General features: G+C 44.0%; 1 long non-coding RNA gene across 1 annotated transcript; it reads left to right on the plus strand.

Annotated features, from left to right (window-relative positions):
- Positions 1-4,476: 4,476 nt before the first annotated feature.
- Positions 4,477-5,762, plus strand: LOC127909020 (uncharacterized). Its single transcript, XR_008069439.1, has 4 exons — positions 4,477-4,842; positions 4,924-5,071; positions 5,109-5,219; positions 5,257-5,762. It is a non-coding gene; the product is annotated as an uncharacterized LOC127909020 (long non-coding RNA).
- Positions 5,763-5,989: the final 227 nt, after the last annotated feature.

Below are 5,989 nucleotides of genomic sequence, written 5' to 3' on the forward strand. Positions count from 1 at the left end.
GGAAGATGATTTGTTTAGTCCATTGAGTCTGAATGCCACCAGGCTTTCCGGAGATCAAGTGAGGGAAGATGATTTGTTTAGTCCATTGAGTCTGAATGCCACCAGGCTTTCCGGAGATCAAGTGAGGGAAGATGATTTGTTTAGTCCATTGAGTCTGAATGCCACCAGGCTTTCCGGAGATCAAGTGAGGGAAGATGATTTGTTTAGTCCATTGAGTCTGAATGCCACCAGGCTTTCCGGAGATCAAGTGAGGGAAGATGATTTGTTTAGTCCATTGAGTCTGAATGCCACCAGGCTTTCCGGAGATCAAGTGAGGGAAGATGATTTGTTTAGTCCATTGAGTCTGAATGCCACCAGGGTCTTGAATTCCTACGGATTCATGCCCATCCCAACATTAAACTCAACAGCAACATGTCTCCTGCACAACATTCAGCAGGGAAATCTATCTCCATCACAACTTTCTTCTATTTCCCCCTAAAAACAGGTCAAAACACAATGGAACATAATCCTCCCATCAGGCCCTGGGTTACTGGATTGGCCATTGAAGCAGGTATGATGACCCCTGGTGACAACTTACAGATAACCCCTTTACAGTCTAATTTACAGTCTCCTCTACAGTCCCCTTTACAGTCTTAATTTAGAGTCCCCTTTACAGTCTCCTCTACAGTCTCCTCTACAGTCTCATTTACAGTCCCCTTTACAATCTCATTTACAGTCCCCTTTAGAGTCTACTGTACAGTCCCCTTTACAGTCCCATTTACAGTCCCCTTTACAGTCCCCTCTGCAGTCCCCTTTACAGTCTCCTCTACAGTCTCCTCTACAGTCTCATTTACAGTCCCCTCTACAGTCTCCTCTACAGTCCCCTTTACAGTCCCCTTTACAGTCTCCTCTACAGTCCCCTTTACAGTCTCCTCTACAGTCTCCTCTACAGTCTCATTTACAGTCCCCTTTACAGTCTCCTCTACAGTCCCCTTTACAGTCTCCTCTACAGTCTCCTCTACAGTCTCATTTACAGTCCCCTTTACAGTCCCCTTTACAGTCTCCTCTGCAGTCCCCTTTACAGTCTCATGTACAGTCCCCTTTACAGTCTCCTTTACAGTCCCCTTTACAGTCTCCTCTACAGTCTCATTTACAGTCCCCTTTACAGTCTCCTCTGCAGTCCCCTTTACAGTCCCCTTTACAGTCTCCTCTACAGTCCCCTTTCCAGTCTCATTTACAGTCCCCTTTACAGTCTCCTCTACAGTCCCATTTACAGTCTCCTCTACAGTCTCCTCTACAGTCCCCTTTACAATCTACTGTACAGTCCCCTTTACAGTCCCCTTTACAGTCCCCTTTACAGTCTCCTTTACAGTCTCCTCTACAGTACCCTTTACAGTCTTCTCTACAGTCCCCTTTACAGTCCCCTTTACAGTCTAATTTACAGTCCCCGTTAAAATCTACTGTACAGTCCCCTTTACAGTCTCCTCTACAGTCTCATTTACAGTTTCCTCTACAGTCTCCTCTACAGTCCCTTTACAGTCCCCTTTACAGTCTCCTCTACAGTCCCCTTTACAGTCTCCTCTACAGTCTCCTCTACAGTCTCATTTACAGTCCCCTCTACAGTCTCCTCTACAGTCCCCTTTACAGTCCCCTTTACAGTCTCCTCTACAGTCCCCTTTACAGTCTCCTCTACAGTCTCCTCTACAGTCTCATTTACAGTCCCCTTTACAATCTCATTTACAGTCCCCTTTAGAGTCTCCTGTACAGTCCCCTTTACAGTCCCATTTACAGTCCCCTTTACAGTCCCCTCTGCAGTCCCCTTTACAGTCTCATTTACAGTCCCCTTTACAGTCTCCTCTACAGTCCCCTTTACAGTCTCATTTACAGTCCCCTGTACAGTCTCCTCTACAGTCCCCTTTACAGTCTCATTTACAGTCCCCTTTACAGTCTCCTCTACAGTCCCCTTTCCAGTCTCATTTACAGTCCCCTTTACAGTCTCCTCTACAGTCCCATTTACAGTCTCCTCTACAGTCTCCTCTACAGTCCCCTTTACAATCTACTGTACAGTCCCCTTTACAGTCCCCTTTACAGTCCCCTTTACAGTCTCCTTTACAGTCTCCTCTACAGTACCCTTTACAGTCTTCTCTACAGTCCCCTTTACAGTCCCCTTTACAGTCTAATTTACAGTCCCCGTTAAAAACTACTGTACAGTCCCCTTTACAGTCTCCTCTACAGTCTCATTTACAGTCTCCTCTACAGTCCCCTTTACAGTCTCATTTACAGTCCCCTGTACAGTCTCCTCTACAGTCCCCTTTACAGTCTCATTTACAGTCCCCTTTACAGTCTCCTCTACAGTCCCCTTTACAGTCTCCTCTACAGTCCCCTTTACAGTCTCCTCTACAGTCCCCTTTACAGTCTCCTCTACAGTCCCCTTTACAGTCTCCTTTACAGTCCCCTTTACAGTCTCCTTTACAGTCCCCTTTACAGTCTCCTTTACAGTCCCCTTTACAATCTACTGTACAGTCCCCGTTACAGTCCCCTTTAAAGTCTACTGTACAGTCCCCTTTACAGTCTCATCTACAGTCCCCTTTACAGTCTCATTTACAGTCCCCTTTAAAGTCTACTGTACAGTCCCCTTTACAGTCTCCTCTACAGTACCCTTAACAGTCTCCTCTACATACCCCTTTACAGTCTCATTTGCAGTCCCCTTTAGAGTCTCCTCTACAGTCCCCTTTATAGTCTCCTCTACAGTCCCCTTTACAGTCTCCTCTACAGTCCCCTTTACAGTCTCCTCTACAGTCCCCTTTACAGTCCCCTTTACAGTCTCCTCTACAGTCCCCTTTAGGGTCTACTGTACAGTCCCCTTTACAGTCCCCTTTACAATCTACTGTACAGTCCCCTTTACAGTCTCATCTACAGTCCCCTTTACAGTCTCCTCTACAGTCCCCTTTACAGTCTCATTTACAGTCCCCTTTACAGTCTACTGTACAGTCCCCTTTACAGTCTCCTCTACAGTACCCTTTACAGTCTCCTCTACAGTCCCCTTTACAGTCTCATTTACAGTCCCCTTTACAGTCCCCTTTACAATCTACTGTACAGTCCCCTTTACAGTCTCATCTACAGTCCCCTTTACAGTCTCCTCTACAGTCCCCTTTACAGTCTACTGTACAGCCCCCTTTACAGTCCCCTTTACAGTCTCATTTACATTCCCCTTTACAGTCCCCTTTACAGTCTTCTGTACAGTCCCCTTTACAGTCCCTTTACTGTTCACTTTATAGTCTTCTTTACAGTTCCTGTTACAGTATGCTGTATAGTCTCATTTACAGTCCCCTTTTACAGTCCCCCTTTACAGTCCACTGTACAGTCCCGTTTACAGTCTCCGTTACAGTTCCTTTACCATTCACTTCACAGTACACGTTACAGTATCCTTTACAGTCTCCTTTACAGTCCCCTTTATATTCTCCTTTACATTCCCCTTCACAGTCTTATTTACAGTCTCATTTATAGGAAACTTTACAGTCCCTTTACAGTCTCCATTACAGTCTCATTTACAGTCCCATTTACAGTCTTCTTTACAGTGCCATTTACAGTCCCCTTTACAGGCAACTTTACAGTCTCATTTTTAGGCAACTTTACAGGCAACTTTACAGTCCCATTTACAGTACACTTCTGGGGGTTTAGTTTTCTAACTTTAGTATGGATGTTGATGGTCAAGCATATCACCATCAGTTTCTAACATCCTTAAGTCGCTCCAAAATCAATGTCACAACAATATAATAGAGGCTCTGTCCTCTGGAGCTGGATGTAGTGGAAATATAGACACTCTCCACATCTGCTCCTGGCTTTGCCGCCATGACATGCTTGAAGCAACGCTGTGTTTGTGACAGCTGTGCAATGAGTCAGACACTCTAAAGCCAATATCTTATTCTTGTGATGAAGTCAGACCATGTTACAAATCTCTTATTGAAATGATTAAGTTAGACCATGTTACATATTACATTGTGGATGCACAGTTTAGGGCTTTAATGAACCAAGACAACTCTGAAGAGGATGAACCAAGAGGATGAACCAAGAGAACTCTGAAGAGGATGAACCAAGAGGATGAACCAAGACAACTCTAAAGAGGATGAACCAAGACAACTGTAAAGAGGACGAACCAAGACAACTCTGAAGAGGATGAACCAAGAGGATGAACCAAGAGGATGAACCAAGAGGATGAACCAAGACAACTCTGAAGAGGATGACCAAGAGGATGAACCAAGACAACTCTGAAGAGGATGAACCAAGACAACTTTTTTGTATATCCCCAAGGTCACTCTAGGTATTAATTTGTTTTTATCCCTGAGCAGACAGACACACCCTCTCTCTTGTTGGATAAACTGAGTCAGCCTCTAAACACAAAGGAATGTCCGCGTTTACGGCCAGGATGGAAAGAGGAAGGTGAAAGAGACATTCTCTTCTGATCTGTTTTAGCGCCATGTGTGTCTTAAAAGACAGCGTTCTGGCATTACGGCAGGCTGATACAATCATGTCTGGTCCTGTGATGATACCAAGGGCCAACAATGGGTCAGGGTGAAATACAAACCATGCTGGGGTAGTTTGAGGTCAGTTAAGTAGCAAACCATGCTGGGGTAGTTTGAGGTCAGTTAAGTAGAAAACCATGCTGGGGTAGTTTGAGGTCAGTTAAGTAGAAAACCATGCTGGGGTAGTTTGAGGTCAGTTAAGTAGAAAACCATGCTGGGGTAGTTTGAGGTCAGTTAAGTAGAAAACCATGCTGGGGTAGTTTGAGGTCAGTTAAGTAGAAAACCATGCTGGGGTAGTTTGAGGTCAGTTAAGTAGAAAACCATGCTGGGGTAGTTTGAGGTCAGTCGCTCTGGATAAGAGCGTCTGCTAAATGACTTAAATGTAAATGTTAAGTAGAAAACCATCCTGGGGTAGTTTAAGGTCAGTTAAGTAGAAAACCATGCTGGGGTAGTTTGAGGTCAGTTAAGTAGAAAACCATGCTGGGGTAGTTTGAGGTCAGTTAAGTAGAAAACCATGCTGGGGTAGTTTGAGGTCAGTTAAGTAGAAAACCATGCTGGGGTAGTTTGAGGTCAGTTAAGTAGAAAACCATGCTGGGGTAGGTTGAGGTCAGTTAAGTAGAAAACCATGCTGGGGTAGTTTGAGGTCAGTTAAGTAGAAAACCATGCTGGGGTAGTTTGAGGTCAGTTAAGTAGAAAACCATGCTGGGGTAGTTTGAGGTCAGTTAAGTAGAAAACCATGCTGGTGTAGTTTGAGGTCAGTTAAGTAGAAAACCATGCTGGGGTAGTTTGAGGTCAGTTAAGTAGAAAACCATGCTGGGGTAGTTTGAGGTCAGTTAAGTAGAAAACCATGCTGGGGTAGTTTGAGGTCAGTTAAGTAGAAAACCATGCTGGGGTAGTTTGAGGTCAGTTAAGTAGAAAACCATGCTGGGGTAGTTTGAGGTCAGTTAAGTAGAAAACCATGCTGGGGTAGTTTGAGGTCAGTTAAGTAGAAAACCATGCTGGGGTAGTTTGAGGTCAGTTAAGTAGAAAACCATGCTGGGGTAGTTTGAGGTCAGTTAAGTAGAAAACCATGCTGGGGTAGTTTGAGGTCAGTTAAGTAGAAAACCATGCTGGGGTAGTTTGAGGTCAGTTAAGTAGAAAACCATGCTGGGGTAGTTTGAGGTCAGTTAAGTAGAAAACCATGCTGGGGTAGTTTGAGGTCAGTTAAGTAGAAAACCATGCTGGGGTAGTTTGAGGTCAGTTAAGTAGCAAACCATGCTGGGGTCGTTTGAGGTCAGTTAAGACATGGCTTCTTTTGTAGTAACCGACTTGTAAAGGTCAATGCTTTTATTATTATTTTTCGATTGTAAAAAAAAAACTTTCTTCTCCAAATTCCTGCATGTGAAAAATATTTCCGGGGGGATTTTGAGATTATTATTTTCATGATGTTTGAAATTACAAAATAAACTCACACTTAAAATAATTTGGAAATGTATTAAATAAAATAA

Source organism: Oncorhynchus keta, chromosome 18 (assembly GCF_023373465.1).
Source record: "Oncorhynchus keta strain PuntledgeMale-10-30-2019 chromosome 18, Oket_V2, whole genome shotgun sequence".
Lineage (NCBI taxonomy): Eukaryota > Metazoa > Chordata > Actinopteri > Salmoniformes > Salmonidae > Oncorhynchus > Oncorhynchus keta.